This window comes from Pseudophryne corroboree, chromosome 6 (genome assembly GCF_028390025.1).
Source record: "Pseudophryne corroboree isolate aPseCor3 chromosome 6, aPseCor3.hap2, whole genome shotgun sequence".
Lineage (NCBI taxonomy): Eukaryota > Metazoa > Chordata > Amphibia > Anura > Myobatrachidae > Pseudophryne > Pseudophryne corroboree.
Window position 1 is genome coordinate 278,791,724 of NC_086449.1, and position 18,483 is coordinate 278,810,206.

Here is an 18,483-nt window from a genome sequence, read left to right on the forward strand (position 1 = left end):
GGTATAAATTGAGCTCCATTGCTGACTGACCCTATCCCCATGATGAAGTCTAATTACTGACGAAACGCATTGGGACTGCTGCACCTGAACCTCTTTTATGGACAGATTAGACTTTAACTTTTTATCTCTTGTACGTTTGCATTTTTAACCATTTCTTCAGATACTTATGGAAAGCTAGATGTACCTGTTTTCCTATATAGATAGATAGATAAGCTTGATTTACTTTTTATCATGTACGCTTGCATTTTTGCCATTGTGTTAATGTGTTGTATTAAAATTTGTAAAAAACCTTTTAAGCATCCCTGCCCGTGGATTTTAAATTGTGAGATTTGCTTATCCTTACAAAGGTTTTTTTATATATACAACTGGTTTTATGTTGAACAATGGTTTGAAAATTGCATGAAAACTGTAGGCGCTATGATATATTTTTATTATCTTTTTTATGCTCCAATATTGGTCTTATGACCGAAGAAAAATTTACGCACCAGATAAGTAGTGTCCCTTTCCTACTTACACTGGGTATACACCATATACAAATTTTCTTAGACACTAGAAGTAGAGATGAGCGCCTGAAATTTTTCGGGTTTTGTGTTTTGGTTTTGGGTTCGGTTCCGCGGCCGTGTTTTGGGTTCGAACGCGTTTTGGCAAAACCTCACCGAATTATTTTTGTCGGATTCGGGTGTGTTTTGGATTCGGGTGTTTTTTTCCAAAAACACTAAAAAACAGCTTAAATCATAGAATTTGGGGGTCATTTTGATCCCAAAGTATTATTAACCTCAAAAACCATAATTTACACTCATTTTCAGTCTATTCTGAATACCTCACACCTCACAATATTATTTTTAGTCCTAAAATTTGCACCGAGGTCGCTGTGTGAGTAAGATAAGCGACCCTAGTGGCCGACACAAACACCGGGCCCATCTAGGAGTGGCACTGCAGTGTCACGCAGGATGTCCCTTCCAAAAAACCCTCCCCAAACAGCACATGACGCAAAGAAAAAAAGAGGCGCAATGAGGTAGCTGTGTGAGTAAGATTAGCGACCCTAGTGGCCGAAACAAACACCGGGCCCATCTAGGAGTGGCACTGCAGTGTCACGCAGGATGGCCCTTCCAAAAAACCCTCCCCAAACAGCACATGACGCAAAGAAAAAAAGAGGCGCAATGAGGTAGCTGACTGTGTGAGTAAGATTAGCGACCCTAGTGGCCGACACAAACACCGGGCACATCTAGGAGTGGCACTGCAGTGTCACGCAGGATGTCCCTTCCAAAAAACCCTCCCCAAACAGCACATGACGCAAAGAAAAAAAGAGGCGCAATGAGGTAGCTGTGTGAGTAAGATTAGCGACCCTAGTGGCCGACACAAACACCGGGCACATCTAGGAGTGGCACTGCAGTGTCACGCAGGATGTCCCTTCCAAAAAACCCTCCCCAAACAGCACATGACGCAAAGAAAAAAAGAGGCGCAATGAGGTAGCTGTGTGAGTAAGATTAGCGACCCTAGTGGCCGACACAAACACCGGGCCCATCTAGGAGTGGCACTGCAGTGTCACGCAGGATGTCCCTTCCAAAAAACCCTCCCCAATCAGCACATGATGCAAAGAAAAAGAAAAGAAAAAAGAGGTGCAAGATGGAATTATCCTTGGGCCCTCCCACCCACCCTTATGTTGTATAAACAAAACAGGACATGCACACTTTAACCAACCCATCATTTCAGTGACAGGGTCTGCCACACGACTGTGACTGATATGACGGGTCGGTTTGGACCCCCCCCAAAAAAGAAGCAATTAATCTCTCCTTGCACAAACTGGCTCTACAGAGGCAAGATGTCCACCTCATCTTCACCCTCCGATATATCACCGTGTACATCCCCCTCCTCACAGATTATCAATTCGTCCCCACTGGAATCCACCATCTCAGCTCCCTGTGTACTTTGTGGAGGCAATTGCTGCTGGTCAATGTCTCCGCGGAGGAATTGATTATAATTCATTTTAATGAACATCATCTTCTCCACATTTTCTGGATGTAACCTCGTACGCCGATTGCTGACAAGGTGAGCGGCGGCACTAAACACTCTTTCGGAGTACACACTTGTGGGAGGGCAACTTAGGTAGAATAAAGCCAGTTTGTGCAAGGGCCTCCAAATTGCCTCTTTTTCCTGCCAGTATAAGTACGGACTGTGTGACGTGCCTACTTGGATGCGGTCACTCATATAATCCTCCACCATTCTATCAATGTTGAGAGAATCATATGCAGTGACAGTAGACGACATGTCCGTAATCGTTGTCAGGTCCTTCAGTCCGGACCAGATGTCAGCATCAGCAGTCGCTCCAGACTGCCCTGCATCACCGCCAGCGGGTGGGCTCGGAATTCTGAGCCTTTTCCTCGCACCCCCAGTTGCGGGAGAATGTGAAGGAGGAGATGTTGACAGGTCACGTTCCGCTTGACTTGACAATTTTGTCACCAGCAGGTCTTTCAACCCCAGCAGACCTGTGTCTGCCGGAAAGAGAGATCCAAGGTAGGCTTTAAATCTAGGATCGAGCACGGTGGCCAAAATGTAGTGCTCTGATTTCAACAGATTGACCACCCGTGAATCCTTGTTAAGCGAATTAAGGGCTGCATCCACAAGTCCCACATGCCTAGCGGAATCGCTCCGTGTTAGCTCCTTCTTCAATGCCTCCAGCTTCTTCTGCAAAAGCCTGATGAGGGGAATGACCTGACTCAGGCTGGCAGTGTCTGAACTGACTTCACGTGTGGCAAGTTCAAAGGGCATCAGAACCTTGCACAACGTTGAAATCATTCTCCACTGCACTTGAGACAGGTGCATTCCATCTCCTATATCGTGCTCAATTGTATAGGCTTGAATGGCCTTTTGCTGCTCCTCCAACCTCTGAAGCATATAGAGGGTTGAATTCCACCTCGTTACCACTTCTTGCTTCAGATGATGGCAGGGCAGGTTCAGTAGTTTTTGGTGGTGCTCCAGTCTTCTGTACGTGGTGCCTGTACGCCGAAAGTGTCCCGCAATTTTTCTGGCCACCGACAGCATCTCTTGCACGCCCCTGTCGTTTTTTAAAAAATTCTGCACCACCAAATTCAAGGTATGTGCAAAACATGGGACGTGCTGGAATTTGCCCATATTTAATGCACACACAATATTGCTGGCGTTGTCCGATGCCACAAATCCACAGGAGAGTCCAATTGGGGTAAGCCATTCCGCGATGATCTTCCTCAGTTGCCGTAAGAGGTTTTCAGCTGTGTGCGTATTCTGGAAAGCGGTGATACAAAGCGTAGCCTGCCTAGGAAAGAGTTGGCGTTTGCGAGATGCTGCTACTGGGGTGCCGCCGCTGCTGTTCTTGCGGCGGGAGTCCATACATCTACCCAGTGGGCTGTCACAGTCATATAGTCCTGACCCTGCCCTGCTCCACTTGTCCACATGTCCGTGGTTAAGTGGACATTGGGTACAACTGCATTTTTTAGGACACTGGTGAGTCTTTTTCTGACGTCCGTGTACATTCTCGGTATCGCCTGCCTAGAGAAGTGGAACCTAGATGGTATTTGGTAACGGGGGCACACTGCCTCAATAAATTGTCTAGTTCCCTGTGAACTAACGGCGGATACCGGACGCACGTCTAACACCAACATAGTTGTCAAGGACTCAGTTATCCGCTTTGCAGTAGGATGACTGCTGTGATATTTCATCTTCCTCGCAAAGGACTGTTGAACAGTCAATTGCTTACTGGAAGTAGTACAAGTGGGCTTACGATTTCCCCTCTGGGATGACCATCGACTCCCAGCGGCAACAACAGCAGCGCCAGCAGCAGTAGGCGTTACACGCAAGGATGCATCGGAGGAATCCCAGGCAGGAGAGGACTCGTCAGACTTGCCAGTGACATGGCCTGCAGGACTATTGGCATTCCTGGGGAAGGAGGAAATTTACACTGAGGGAGTTGGTGGGGTGGTTTGCGTGAGCTTGGTTACAAGAGGAAGGGATTTACTGGTCAGTGGACTGCTTCCGCTGTCACCCAAAGTTTTTGAACTTGTCACTGACTTATTATGAATGCGCTGCAGGTGACGTATAAGGGAGGATGTTCCGAGGTGGTTAACGTCCTTACCCCTACTTATTACAGCTTGACAAAGGGAACACACGGCTTGACACCTGTTGTCCGCATTTCTGGTGAAATACCTCCACACCGAAGAGCTGATTTTTTTGGTATTTTCACCTGGCATGTCAACGGCCATATTCCTCCCACGGACAACAGGTGTCTCCCCGGGTGCCTGACTTAAACAAACCACCTCACCATCAGAATCCTCCTGGTCAATTTCCTCCCCAGCGCCAGCAACACCCATATCCTCCTCATCCTGGTGTACTTCAACACTGACATCTTCAATCTGACTATCAGGAACTGGACTGCGGGTGCTCCTTCCAGCACTTGCAGGGGGCATGCAAATAGTGGAAGGCGCATGCTCTTCACGTCCAGTGTTGGGAAGGTCAGGCATCGCAAACGACACAATTGGACTCTCCTTGTGGATTTGGGATTTCAAAGAACGCACAGTTCTTTGCGGTGCTTTTGCCAGCTTGAGTCTTTTCAGTTTTCTAGCGAGAGGCTGAGTGCTTCCATCCTCATGTGAAGTTGAACCACTAGCCATGAACATAGGCCAGGGCCTCAGCCGTTCCTTGCCACTCCGTGTGGTAAATGGCATATTGGCAAGTTTACGCTTCTCCTCCGACAATTTTATTTTAGGTTTTGGAGTCCTTTTTTTTCTGATATTTGGTGTTTTGGATTTGACATGCTCTGTACTATGACATTGGGCATCGGCCTTGGCAGACGACGTTGCTGGCATTTCATCGTCTCGGCCATGACTAGTGGCAGCAGCTTCAGCACGAGGTGGAAGTGGATCTTGATCTTTCCCTAATTTTGGAACCTCAACTTTTTTGTTCTCCATATTTTATAGGCAGAACTAAAAGGCACCTCAGGTAAACAATGGAGATGGATGGATTGGATACTAGTATACAATTATGGACGGACTGCCACGGTTAGGTGGTATAAAAAAACCACGGTTAGGTGGTATATAATACAATTATGGATGGACGGACTGCCTGCCGAGTGCCGACACAGAGGTAGCCACAGCCGTGAACTACCGCACTGTACACTGGTTGATAAAGAGATAGTAGTATACTCGTAACAACTAGTATGACGACGGTATAAAGAATGAAAAAAAAACCACGGTTAGGTGGTATATATTATAATACAATTATGGTTGGACGGACTGCCTGCCGAGTGCCGACACAGAGGTAGCCACAGCCGTGAACTACCGCACTGTACACTGGTTGATAAAGAGATAGTAGTATACTCGTAACAACTAGTATGACGACGGTATAAAGAATGAAAAAAAAACCACGGTTAGGTGGTATATATTATAATACAATTATGGATGGGCGGACTGCCTGCCGAGTGCCGACACAGAGGTAGCCACAGCCGTGAACTACCGCACTGTACACTGGTTGATAAAGAGATAGTAGTATACTCGTAACAACTAGTATGACGACGGTATAAAGAATGAAAAAAAAACTACGGTTAGGTGGTATATATTATAATACAATTATGGTTGGACGGACTGCCTGCCGAGTGCCGACACAGAGGTAGCCACAGCCGTGAACTACCGCACTGTACACTGGTTGATAAAGAGATAGTAGTATACTCGTAACAACTAGTATGACGACGGTATAAAGAATGAAAAAAAAACCACGGTTAGGTGGTATATAATACAATTATGGTTGGACGGACTGCCTGCCGAGTGCCGACACAGAGGTAGCCACAGCCGTGAACTACCGCACTGTACACTGGTTGATAAAGAGATAGTAGTATACTCGTAACAACTAGTATGACGACGGTATAAAGAATGAAAAAAAAACCACGGTTAGGTGGTATATATTATAATACAATTATGGATGGACGGACTGCCTGCCGAGTGCCGACACAGAGGTAGCCACAGCCGTGAACTACCGCACTGTACACTGGTTGATAAAGAGATAGTAGTATACTCGTAACAACTAGTATGACGACGGTATAAAGAATGAAAAAAAAACCACGGTTAGGTGGTATATAATACAATTATGGTTGGACGGACTGCCTGCCGAGTGCCGACACAGAGGTAGCCACAGCCGTGAACTACCGCACTGTACACTGGTTGATAAAGAGATAGTAGTATACTCGTAACAACTAGTATGACGACGGTATAAAGAATGAAAAAAAAACCACGGTTAGGTGGTATATATTATAATACAATTATGGATGGACGGACTGCCTGCCGAGTGCCGACACAGAGGTAGCCACAGCCGTGAACTACCGCACTGTACTGTGTCTGCTGCTAATATAGACTGGTTGATAAAGAGATAGTATACAATACTACTAATATACTGGTGGTCAGGCACTGGTCACCACTAGTCACACTGGCAGTGGCACTCCTGCAGCAAAAGTGTGCACTGTTTAATTTTAATATAATATTATTTATCATGTACTCCTGGCTCCTGCTATAACAACCTGCAGTGCTCCCCAGTCTCCCCCACAATTATAAGCTTTATATACAATACATTGATGTGCAGCACACTGGGCTGAGCAGTGCACACAGACTGAGTCACTGTGTGACTGTGTATCGTTTTTTTCAGGCAGAGAACGGATATATTAAATAAAACAAACAACTGCACTGTCTCTGGTGGTCACTGGTCACTGTGGTCGTCAGTCACTAAACTCTGTCTGCACTCTCTTCTAATCTACAGTATCACAGCAATCTCTCTCTCTCTTCTAAATCTAATCTAAATGGAGAGGACGCCAGCCACGTCCTCTCCCTATCAATCTCAATGCACGTGTGAAAATGGCGGCGACGCGCGGCTCCTTATATAGAATCCGAGTCTCGCGAGAATCCGACAGCGTCATGATGACGTTCGGGCGCGCTCGGGTTAACCGAGCAAGGCGGGAAGATCCGAGTCGCTCGGACCCGTGAAAAAAAAAGTGAAGTTCGTGCGGGTTCGGATTCAAAGAAACCGAACCCGCTCATCTCTAACTAGAAGGCGCCCTTTTCTCCACTTACTCATATACATATAAAACTATCCAGCAAAGGACGGCACTCAAAGACAGCATTGTATTCCTGATCAACGTTTCGGAGCACTAAGCTTGTCAACCTTATTAATGATATCAATAGATCTGAGTCCCCCATTAAATTCACCTATTTGTGCAGCAGCTCATAAATACACTTTCTTGATGTCAATATTAAGCTTGTGGATGGTAAGATGTCCACAGAAGTTTTTCACAACCCACTGATCGTAATACTCTGCTGATGGCTTCCAGCCATCATCCAGAGTCCCTTAAGAAAGGGCTACCGCGTTCTCAGATGATGAGGGTGGCACAGATTGCCAGCAACCCGTCTAAAGTCCCAGAAGAGTTAGATGCTTTGATCTGTAACTTTGCATATCTTGAAAGCTCAAAAAGAGGAAGTGTTGAGGATGTCACGTCAATTCTTGTTAAATCCGACTACAAACATCTGACTAAAAGGATTCCTTTTCCTAGTGATTTTACTTCTTCTAGTCCAGTCATCAGGAGAGCGATTAAGTCCCTATGGCCGATTGTATCCTCTGACCCTGACCTCAAAACATTTCATAGATCCACTCCTCTGATGTCCTTCCACCGTGGAAGGAGCATCAGAGATCAAATTGTGAGAACAGATATTACAGGTATGGGTAGTTCCAAAAATCCCAATGTATATTATAAGCCCCCTGGCTGTTATCGATGTAGTGGCTGTGCCACTTGTAGGCACATGCTCAATTGTAAATCATTCAAACACCCTCATTGTAGTAAAAAATATGACATTAGGTTTGTGTTGACCTGTTCCACCACCTTTGTGGTATATGTTATTGTTTGACCCTGTGGTTTATTTTATGTTGGACAAACCATTCGTAAGTTTTCCGAAAGAATGGCGGCACATAGATCAGCCATTAAGTTGATCTTGGAGGGTAAACCCATAGATCAACCAGTGGCAAAACATTTTAAACATGCAGGTCATTCACTTGAATCACTTCGATACTTTATGATAGACCATGTGCCCCTCAATTTGAGGGGAGGGGATAGAGCCAAAACCTTGCTGTTAAAAGAAGCTAGGTGGATCACTAGACTTGGTACCAGTGTCCCAGGTGGCCTTAACGAGAAGATCAATTGGAATTCGTTAGTGTAACTGTTTACAACTCTTGGTGTGTTCTAACTAGTTATAACTCCTTAATGTATTATTTGTTATTCTCTGCTGTTTTTGTTTTTATATTTAGTGTATACTGTAATATAATGTATGTGTTTTTTCTGTCTTGTGATGATCTATTTTATGGCTAGGATGCTTAGCTCTTGCCATCTCTATTTCAGCCCCCCTCCCTCCTGTGAGGTGAAGCCCAGTCTCTTCCTGGTCCTCGAACGCAAACCGCCTCCAGTTGGAGCGCACACAGAGGTTCCCTAGGCGACGGCTGGTGCTGGGAGTGGAAGTGAGAGGAAGGAAGCCAGCCTGGTGAGCGGGACATGGGCAGGAGCACGGCGGGCAGCGGCACCAGCTCGGCACGGTTATTTAGGTGGGTAAGTGTATGTTTGTTTGTGTATACTGCTACTGCTATCTTCTCCTGATGATGAAGCTTATGGCTCCGAAACGTTGACCAGGATTACAATGCTGTTTTGAATTGATGCTGTCTCTGAGTGCCGTCCTTTGCTGGATAGTTATATATTTGTAATTCTGGCACCTGAGCATGTTGGACCATTATAGGAGTGCCGGCTGCTGCTGTATGGAGAAATATATATATATATATATATATATACACATATATAATTTAAATAAATACATATTTTACAAAAATAACATTGCTTGCTCATATGGAGAGACACCATATCATGTCCCTTGCACCACATAAAGTCCCCAGAGTAATGCCCCTGACACCATATTATGCCCCTTGCACCATATTAAGTTCTCACAATAATTCTCCTGACACCATATTATGCCCCCACAGTTATGCCCCTGTCACCATATTATGCCTCACACAGTAACACTCCTGTCACCATGTTACGCCCGTCACCATATTATGCCCCACACAGTAATGTCTCTGACACCATATTTTGCCTCCACATTAATGCCCTTTTCATCATATTATGCCTCACACAGAAATTATAATAGTACCTGCTCATTGTCAGGGGATCCCCCCCCCCCACCCCAGTTGTTTGCGCCTGCCTGCTTCAAATTAAAACTACAGAAAACATCCCTCCCAAAATGGCCACCATCTCAGAGGAGACGGTTATTAAAGATACTATATGTGCCTCCTCTAGTATTTTTAATGACTTTCTTCACTGAGGCGGTAGCCATTTTGTAAGGGACATTTATATACACTGCTGCAGATGATGGCGGGTGTTTGGACGGAGATGGCTGAGGAGGGTGGATGGCATTATGAGCAGCCCAGGCCCCCCCTTCTCTGTCAGAGATGCTGGGCCTGGGACACTTTGCCCACAGCACACTCTGATGATGGCCCGGATGGTGTAAGTACAGTTCAATTGCTAGTTTCTAAAGGAGAATTGCTATGTTGTCCATTGCTTGGGGGTTTGTCGGTACACCTAAGTTAGCCAGTTAGCCAAAAGTACATGATGTAAAGTTACAGACTCTGGGTTCATGTCATGTGCCTGCTCATGTTACATGCTGTACACATGAATCCATTCTGCATGTCTGTGGGAGAGTAAGAGACATGAGTGAAAATCCAATGTGTCAGAGGCCAACGGGAAGGATCAAGAGTACCTGTTCTGGGGCACTGCAAAAAGGGGGACCAGAGTAATTTTTCACTATGCCTCTAATCCTGTTCTTATCGTCATGCCGCAAAACAACACTTGCTATCTCTTACCTTTCCAACTTCTTTGTTTATATGTTTAGCATATGAGCTTAGGACATTTAATATATTGCTATAGAGAAATTAAGAAATTGTTGGAAAAACAAACAAGAGCCTAGAAATTGTGTCATTATGTAATTCGTTCTTTGCTGTACTCCTTGCTGCCTTGGTAACATATTGAAACTAGCTATGTGCACCGGAAATTTTTCGGGTTTTGTGTTTTGGTTTTGGATTCGGTTCCGCGGCCTTGTTTTGGATTCGGACGCGTTTTGGCAAAACCTCCCTGAAAACATTTTGTCGGATTCGGGTGTGTTTTGGATTCGGGTGTTGTTTTTTTCAAAAACCCCTCAAAAACAGCTTAAATCATAGAATTTGGGGGTCATTTTGATCCTATAGTATTATTAACCTCAATAACCACAATTTCCACTCCTTTCCAGTCTATTCTGAACACCTCACACCTCACAATACTATTTTTAGTCCTAAAATTTGCACCGAGGTCGCTGGATGACTAAGCAAAGCGACCCAAGAGGGCGGCACAAACACCTGGCCCATCTAGGAGTAGCTCTGCAGTGTCAGACAGGATGGCACTTCAAAAAATTGGCCCCAAACAGGACATGATGCAAAGAAAAGAGAAAAAGAGGTGCACTGTGGTCGCTAGACGGCTAAGCTAAGCGACACAAACACCTCAATATCACAGGAATTATTAATTCTAATCAATGGTATTATTGGTCCAAATCACTGGAAGAAAATGACAAAATCACTGGAATTATTCATTCTAATCAATGGTATTATTGGTCCAAATCACTGGAAGAAAAATGACAAAATCACTGGAATTATTCGTTCTTCTAATCAATGGTATTATTGGTCCAAATCACTGGAAGAAAATAACAAAATCACTGGAAAAAGGTGAGGATTTGGGTCTATTTTAAGATTTAATGAGTACGGGGTAATTGTTAGCATTGCTGCCTAACAGTACTGAGGTCACCATGAGTATTCTACTCATATTTGGTTAGGTTTCCTCCGGGTACTCTGGTCTCGACCGGATGAGTGCATAAATATGGTTTGCTATTTGCACCAGATTCCCAGCTTTTCACAGAAATTCTGCTGAAAAGACGTTGAGGTGTGGCTTGACACAGGTGCATTTTAAGAGAGATGGGGACCCGCCTGCCGCCTCCATCACAGGTCTCCTCTCCTACTACATCTACTGTACATACGCAGGGCTCCAGGAACACGGCGTCCGTGCCTTGTTCCCGGGGGGACACCTCCAGTGCGCATGTGCAAATCACTCTGAAATGGTCGCTGTAGAAAAAATAAATAGGAAGTGCAATTATATAGCAAAACTGCACCCTGTTGAAAACATACTCTATAAGAAACTGTTTAAGAGTGCATGATAGCTTGACACAGTGTTAGACATTGCACTCACAATTTGGGGGTGTCCGTGCCGTGGTGTTATACTCCTGGCTGCCCTGGGATTGGCTGACAGCATCAGGTGGCTCAGGCTAGCCTCTGATTGGTCAATTCCCAGCCGATCTGGACTGTCTTGGTTGTGCCCAGGACCCAGCGCCAGCGTGAATTGCGGCCCAGCAATGCCAGGGACCCGTTGGCAAGACCAGGGATGCAATCTGTGTATCTGGAAGATGGCAAAGACATCTGATGCAGCGGAAAGCCTGCTCTGGAGCTGGAATCTGGAGCGGGGTTAGTGGTATGTAACCCAGCGACAGGGGAGACCAAGCCATTTTATTACATAGTCATTATTGGGGCTTTTGAAATTTGCATTTCTAGTGATCTCCATGGGGTGGGTATTTAGTCAGAAATGGGAGTTGCCACAGCAGTTCAAAAACTGCACCATTTTATTTTTCACTCAGCAGAATTGATGGAGGGACCTTAGAGTTTGGGGTAGAATTTGTATCTGCATTAAAGGGAAATTCATTTGGGTTTCCCCTGTGCATTCTGCAGCTGTTTTGGATGCAGCAGGCTTGTCTGACTTCGGGGCTTATTTTTTAGGTTTGTTGGTGTGGCGCCCCTTGGCCTTATAAGTGAAATACCAGGAAGCTTGACAAGGAAACTTCTCTTTCTTGACATCTTTCCCTAGAACCTGGGGTCCTGCATTAAGTAATCACAGTGTACTGTTTTGGTGCGATGATCTCAGTGTGGTTCACGCTGTCAATTGGCAGCATGTGTCTTTTCTCCCAGTTATTTGTCTGTTGTCCCAGTTTGTCATGCATTGCCTGCAATTTCATATTTTATTTTTGGCCCAGCATGTTCTGGGAATCAGGAACTAGATTGTAGATGCATTGTCTCTTTTGACTAGCAGCTTTTTCGGGAGTTGGCTCTGTTATCATGTAGGATTGGTAAGTTATGCCTTTCTTTTGTCTGGAAGGTTATAGAGCCAGAATGGAGGGGCTGTCACATCGGTCCTGTGCACTCAGAACCTCATGGAGCTGTTGAGCTGCTTTGTCAGAGTGGCGACATTTTGTGCCTCGCAGCAGGAATAGAGGTAAGAGGCTTTCATATTGATGAGTTGGTGGTGAATTCTAAGCATGGCCCTCCATCTCTGCTATCTATTCACGTTCTTGTGGATGATTTGGCGGCCCTGTGTTGGATTTTGGTGGTCTAAGACAGATCAGTTGGGAATGGGTTTCAGGCCTGCATTGATAGCTTGGGTAAGGAGATGCCTGGGGCATTAGCCTGCTGTCAAGGGGACGTGGTTGCTACACGCTGATGCTTCACTCATGACCTGTTTTTAGTTTGGTTGGGTCTTAAGCATTGCGGGCAGTTGGTCTGCCACTGACCAATTCTGGGATCCATTCTTTCAGTATCTGGGTAGCTACCAGCTGAGGTGTTAGATTTTTCAATTGATCAAATAAAGGCCAGTATTTATCCTCCACAGAAAAAATAAAACCCGCCCAAATCTAAATATCCCATCGCACAATTTACAGTATAAAGAAGAAAAGTCAAATAATAAGGTTAAAATAGATGTAAATATTTATTTTGGACTATAAACAATGAAAAAATGTGAATATTTGGAACAGGTCCATACCATAGCCATGATAATCTAATACCGGTATGCAACACAAGAAGAAGGGGGGAGGGGAAAATAAAAAGAGAAAAAAAATGTAAAAATTATTTGAATCATATCAAATACTCTAAAAAATGAAAGTCCATAATCCTGATGGTAAAGTACTCCAATGAGTAAATTAGGAAATAACAATTGTGTAAAATCAGTGGCACAATTTCAAAGGGAAACAATAGTTCTGAAAGGCCTCCAATGAGGTAATCATGGGTTACCTTACCTTGAAAAGGAGAAATGCATTGGAGGGAGGAATTGCTCTTTGATAGTCACTCTACACCCAAATTTACCAGCAAACCCCACTTTGACATATCCCTCGTGGATTATAAGGTAAACCATAACTACCTACAGTAATTGGAGGCCTTTTACTATTTTTATCCCCCCCCCCCTTTTTCTTGTGTTGCATACTGGTATAAAAATATCATGCCTGTGGTATGGATTTATTTCATACATTCAAATTTTTTCATTGTTTGTAGTCCAAAATAAATATTTATGGTACGTTTTAACCTTATTACAGATGTGTCCCCATACCTCCTTGCCAGGCAAGGATTCCAGGCACAATGTGGCGTTCGCGGGGTGCATGCGCGCATGCACCTGCAAATGAATGCAGAAAACCGTCTTGTGTTCGTAGTCATTGGGACTAAGATGCAGCCGCTGCCCTGCATAGTGACGGGAGAGTCAGCAGCACACTATGAGCACAGGCAGCGGGAAGGTATGCTCCCGCTGCCTGTAGTTGAGTGCAGTTTTCCACAGTGGTATTTGCGGGGCGTGTGTACACACTCACCCGCCAATAATAACGGAACAAAGGGAAAGTAGCAGTGCGCGCTTCCTCGCCACACCATGCTGCTATTTCCAGCAAGGATGTGTGAGGACCAGGGCCGGTTCTAGCCCTTGTGGCACCCCGGGCAAAAATAGGGGCATGGCATCACAAAGGGGCATGGTCAGTTATGCCCCCTGTAGAAATGTGCCCTCGTTTGTGCTCCCAGTAGCATTGTGCCCCCGTTTGTACCCCCAGTAGAGTTTTGCCCCCATTTGTGCAACCCAGTAGAGTTGTGCCCCCAGTAGAGTTGTGCCCCATTTGTGCCCCCAGTAGAGTTGTGCCCCTGTTTATGCCCCCAGTAGAGTTGTGCCACTTACAAAAAAATAAAAAATAAAAATAAATTAATACTCACCATCCTTGCTCCTGATTCCCGACCGCTGCTGCCCACCATCTCTGGCCGCTGGCACCGCTCCTCTGATCTGTGGGAGAGACGTCATGACATCTCTCCCATAGCACTGCATAGATAGTATACTAGAGGTCAATCATGACCCCTAGTGTCTATGTGCCACTCCCACAATGCCGTGCGGTGCGCGATGACTTCATCACGCACCGCACTGCACCGCATCTACCGAGGACCGGGGGGCACCAGTAGAAGATCTTGCTATGGCGGCGGCACCCTCCGGCTGGCGGCGCCCCGGGCAAAAATCCTGCGTGCACAAAGCAAGATCCGATGCTGGTGAGTACACATCTGTATTTGCCATTTCTTATTAATACTGCAAGTTGTGCACTGGGATATTTTTGTATTATTGTGGGCCTCATCTTGTGTCATTGGGGTGGGAGGTTGATACCTCAAGTGTAGTAATGGGTGTGGATCTGGTTCCCCACAGGTAGAAAATCGGTCAGAGTATGCAAATGGAGATATTGCTATGTGGTGTCGTTCTTTCTGCTCCACCATACTTTATCTATTCTTTCATTCTTCTTAAGTTAGTTAGTCCCAGCTTAGTAAATAGTAAAATGGAAGTAAAGCTGACCTTTCTTCTCCCCTTATACTGTACATGTCTATTTGTCATTATTTATGTATTGTTATGTTTAAGAAGTTTTACTTGGCACTGGTAAGAGAGAGCACATATCAGACGATGGGGAGTTTAGTATCAACAGCATAAATTCTTTAAAATTACAAATTTCTCCTGTCACATATAACTAGTGATGAATGGGTTCGGTTCCTCGGGATCCGAACCCCCCCGAACTTCACCCATTTTACACGGTTCCGAGGCAGCCTTGGATCTTCCCGCCTTGCTCGGTTAACCCGAGCGCGCCCAAACGTCATCATCCCGCTGTCGGATTCTCGCGAGATTCGTATTCTACATAAGGAGCCGCGTGTCGCCGCCATTTTCACTCGTGCATTGGAGATGATAGCGAGAGGACGTGCAGCGTTCTCTCAGTTTCTGTGTTCAGTGTGCTGCAAATATCTGCTCAGTGTGCTGCAAATATCTACGTTTTCTGTCTGAAAAACGCTCCATATCTGTGCTGCATTGTAGTATATAGTAGGAGGACAGTGCAGAATTTTGCTGACCACCAGTATTATTTAGGACCTTTAGTAGGATTTAGTAGTATACCCAACAGTCTGAAAATAGTTGAAATCCTCCAGTGCTGGCTGCAGATTACTGCTTCTCATTCTGTTAGTGGTCATGCGGCCTAATTTAGACCTGATCGTAGCCCTGCAAAATTTTGCAGGGCTACGATCAGGCACACTGACATGCGGGGGAATGCCCAGCACAGGGTTAGTCCACCCCGCATGTCAGCCCCCCCTGCAGAAAAACAAAAGCATCGCACAGTGGCGATATTTTTACACTTCAGGAGTATCTCCCGGCCAGCGCACCTTTTGCTTGTTGGCCGGGAGCTACTCATCGCTGCTGGGTCGCAGTGGCTGCATGTGACATCACGCAGCTGCTGCAGCCCGCCCTGCTCACGGTCCGGCCACGCCTGCATTGGCCGGACAATGCCAATAAAATGGCGGCCAAATGCCGCCATGCCACCCTCTCCTGCTGAGCGACCACCTCTGCCTGTCAATCAGGCAGAGGCGATCGCTAGGCAATGACAGCCGTGCGCCGGCACACTGCAGCACCAGCACATGCACACTTCTGACCTGATCGCTGCACTGCAATAAATGGCAACTGGTACCATAGAAAAGTGTGCATATCCTAACTGCAATATAGGTAGTGTCATTAAGAAAGAAGTTGATCTTACCCAAGGCTGATTAAGAGAAATGTGTAGGCTTACCTATTTCCATAATACTTTGTGGTGTATGGATTGTCTGTAAACCTGAACCCTGACAAATCTGCTTATTCACCTATACTTCTGTTGTATGAGCTATTAGATTACATGTACCCTTTTGTATGTTTTATCAATATGTGTTCTAATTATCAAGCCAAGTGACATACAGGTGATCTATAATTTGTTGTCCAGATCAAGGTAATTATTTGTATAAAACAGTTTATGGTCCCTGACCTGGGACCTTTTTGAACCAGAGAGTCTCTGCAGGAACACAGAGGAGCAGATCCAGGACCCAGAACGGTTTATGAGTAGAGATGAGCGGGTTCGGTTTCTTTGAATCCGAACCCGCACGAACTTCACTTTTTTTTTCACGGGTCCGAGCGACTCGGATCTTCCCGCCTTGCTCGGTTAACCCGAGCGCGCCCGAACGTCATCATGACGCTGTCGGATTCTCGCGAGACTCGGATTCTATATAAGGAGCCGCGCGTCGCCGCCATTTTCACACGTGCATTGAGATTGATAGGGAGAGGACGTGGCTGGCGTCCTCTCCATTTAGATTAGATTTAGAAGAGAGAGAGAGAGAGAGATTGCTGTGATACTGTAGATTAGAAGAGAGTGCAGACAGAGTTTAGTGACTGACGACCACAGTGACCAGTGACCACCAGAGACAGTGCAGTTGTTTGTTTTATTTAATATATCCGTTCTCTGCCTGAAAAAAACGATACACAGTCACACAGTGACTCAGTCTGTGTGCACTGCTCAGCCCAGTGTGCTGCACATCAATGTATTGTATATAAAGCTTATAATTGTGGGGGAGACTGGGGAGCACTGCAGGTTGTTATAGCAGGAGCCAGGAGTACATGATAAATAATATTATATTAAAATTAAACAGTGCACACTTTTGCTGCAGGAGTGCCACTGCCAGTGTGACTAGTGGTGACCAGTGCCTGACCACCAGTATATTAGTAGTATTGTATACTATCTCTTTATCAACCAGTCTATATTAGCAGCAGACACAGTACAGTGCGGTAGTTCACGGCTGTGGCTACCTCTGTGTCGGCACTCGGTAGGCAGTCCGTCCATCCATAATTGTATTATAATATATACCACCTAACCGTGGTTTTTTTTTCATTCTTTATACCGTCGTCATACTAGTTGTTGTTACGAGTATACTACTATCTCTTTATCAACCAGTGTACAGTGCGGTAGTTCACGGCTGTGGCTACCTCTGTGTCGGCACTCGGCAGGCAGTCCGTCCAACCATAATTGTATTATATACCACCTAACCGTGGTTTTTTTTTCATTCTTTATACCGTCGTCATACTAGTTGTTACGAGTATACTACTATCTCTTTATCAACCAGTGTACAGTGCGGTAGTTCACGGCTGTGGCTACCTCTGTGTCGGCACTCGGCAGGCAGTCCGTCCATCCATAATTGTATTATAATATATACCACCTAACCGTGGTTTTTTTTTCATTCTTTTACCGTCGTCATACTAGTTGTTACGAGTATACTACTATCTCTTTATCAACCAGTGTACAGTGCGGTAGTTCACGGCTGTGGCTACCTCTGTGTCGGCACTCGGCAGGCAGTCCGTCCAACCATAATTGTATTATAATATATACCACCTAACCGTGGTTTTTTTTTCATTCTTTATACCGTCGTCATACTAGTTGTTACGAGTATACTACTATCTCTTTATCAACCAGTGTACAGTGTGGTAGTTCACGGCTGTGGCTACCTCTGTGTCGGCACTCGGCAGGCAGTCCGTCCAACTATAATTGTATTATATACCACCTAACCGTGTTTTTTTTTTCATTCTTTATACCGTCGTCATACTAGTTGTTACGAGTATACTACTATCTCTTTATCAACCAGTGTACAGTGCGGTAGTTCACGGCTGTGGCTACCTCTGTGTCGGCACTCGGCAGGCAGTCCGTCCAACCATAATTGTATTATAATATATACCACCTAACCGTGGTTTTTTTTCATTCTTTATACCGTCGTCATACTAGTTGTTACGAGTATACTACTATCTCTTTATCAACCAGTGTACAGTGCGGTAGTTCACGGCTGTGGCTACCTCTGTGTCGGCACTCGGCAGGCAGTCCGTCCATCCATAATTGTATTATAATATATACCACCTAACCGTGGTTTTTTTTTTCATTCTTTATACCGTCGTCATACTAGTTGTTACGAGTATACTACTATCTCTTTATCAACCAGTGTACAGTGCGGTAGTTCACGGCTGTGGCTACCTCTGTGTCGGCACTCGGCAGGCAGTCCGTCCAACCATAATTGTATTATATACCACCTAACCGTGGTTTTTTTTTCATTCTTTATACCGTCGTCATACTAGTTGTTACGAGTATACTACTATCTCTTTATCAACCAGTGTACAGTGCGGTAGTTCACGGCTGTGGCTACCTCTGTGTCGGCACTCGGCAGGCAGTCCGTCCAACCATAATTGTATTATAATATATACCA